Below are 1,763 nucleotides of genomic sequence, written 5' to 3'. Positions count from 1 at the left end.
GTTTGGTACATACATGTACATGTATAAAGTGATTTCTTGCTTTTGAATGCAGTCAGGTTTTTATGGAATCCTTTACTGTACACGTGTGTTATATCATTGATCTTGTACATAAGATTGATTAAACTACCTGTACCTTGTGTGCTTTTTGACACATTATTTGAGAGACAGGGATATGTTACCCTAGGAGCCCGACAGGACCGGGTAGCTAGCGAGTTTTGTTCGGATAGTGTAGGCAGTCAGCCCGCCGACCTCACATTAGCGCTCCCGGGCGCTAATAGGAGCTCGGCGGGCCTGACTGTCTTGGGCTACCGAATAAACTGTGCAAGCTGCCCGACCCCGGATGGCCCCAGGGTAGAGATATGTTGGTTAGAACAAAATGTTACAATTTGATTGAGGTTGAGGCAAATAACTCATATCCACCGTACATGGCCTGTTTCTGCTACATGTATATGCAGAAAAAAAAGACATGAATACAAATGAAGATCGCCCAAGTTCTAGGTCATTCCAAGGACATTTTGATTGCATGATGCGTAGTGTATCCAACATTTTACAAGTTGATGCTTTACTAAGTCCCAAAATTTTACTTTATCTTGCATACATTCTCTTTAGCTATAAGTTACTAGCCTAAACTGTGTGAAGCAGAAGATTCTTAAATGGTACAATTTTCTAATCGAAACTTAACCTGCCGAGTTACTGCAGTGATTTGGTTCTGCGTAAGGAGAAAACGTGTTTGATTTTGAGTGTTCACATATAAGAAATATGTTGTCACATTTTATTTTATTGTCACCATTGCTCTCTGATAAACACCAATGTTAGTCCATGCTAACTGGAGGTTGTAAAGTGCCCTAGCAATGTCCGGATGTGCCGTGTTGTCTCCATAGATAGTTTTCATCATCGATAGTGACAGCTCGAAGTAGCCGATAGCTTTCTTGTGATCACCGAGTTTACCCCAAGCCAATCCAAGATTCTGTAGTGACGCGGCAATGTCCGGATGCACCGTGCTGTCTCCATAGATAGTTTTCTGCATCGATAGTGACTGTTGGCAGAAGCTGATAGCTTTCTTGTGATCACCGAGTTTACCCCAAGATGATCCAAGGTTGTTTAGTGACGCGGCAATGTCCGGATGTGCCGTGTTGTCTCCATAGATAGTTTTTCTCATCGATAGTGACTGTTCGTAGTAGCCGATAGCTTTCCTGTTATCACCGAGGTTACTCCAAGATGATCCAAGGTTGTATAGTGACCCGGCAATGTCCGGATGTGCCGTGTTGTCTCCATAGATAGTTTTCATCATCGATAGTGACTGTTGGCAGAAGCTGATAGCTTTCTTGTGATCACCGAGTTTACCCCAAGCCAATCCAAGATTCTGTAGTGACGCGGCAATGTCCGGATGCACCGTGCTGTCTCCATAGATAGTTTTCCTCATCGATAGTGACTGTTGGCAGAAGCTGATAGCTTTCTTGTGATCACCGAGTTTACCCCAAGATGATCCAAGGTTGTTTAGTGACGCGGCAATGTCCGGATGTGCCGTGTTGTCTCCATAGATAGTTTTCCTCATCGATAGTGACTGTTCGTAGTAGCCGATAGCTTTCTTGTTATCACCGAGTTCACCCCAAGATGATCCAAGGTTGTTTAGTGACGCGGCAATGTCCGGATGTGCCGTGTTGTCTCCATAGATAGTTTTTCTCATCGATAGTGACTGTTCGTAGTAGCCGATAGCTTTCCTGTTATCACCGAGGTTACTCCAAGATGATCCAAGGTGTTAG

At 43.9% G+C, this 1,763-nt stretch overlaps 1 protein-coding gene across 1 annotated transcript in view; it reads left to right on the top strand.

Annotated features, from left to right (window-relative positions):
- Positions 1-1,763, top strand: part of LOC118422658 — a 19,082-nt gene that overhangs the window by 4,420 nt on the left and 12,899 nt on the right. The gene's annotated exons all lie outside the window — the stretch shown is intronic.

Source organism: Branchiostoma floridae, chromosome 9 (assembly GCF_000003815.2).
Source record: "Branchiostoma floridae strain S238N-H82 chromosome 9, Bfl_VNyyK, whole genome shotgun sequence".
Classification (NCBI taxonomy): Eukaryota; Metazoa; Chordata; class Leptocardii; order Amphioxiformes; family Branchiostomatidae; genus Branchiostoma; species Branchiostoma floridae.
Note: the sequence above shows the minus strand (reverse complement) of the source record. Positions and strands in the feature narration are given on the sequence as shown.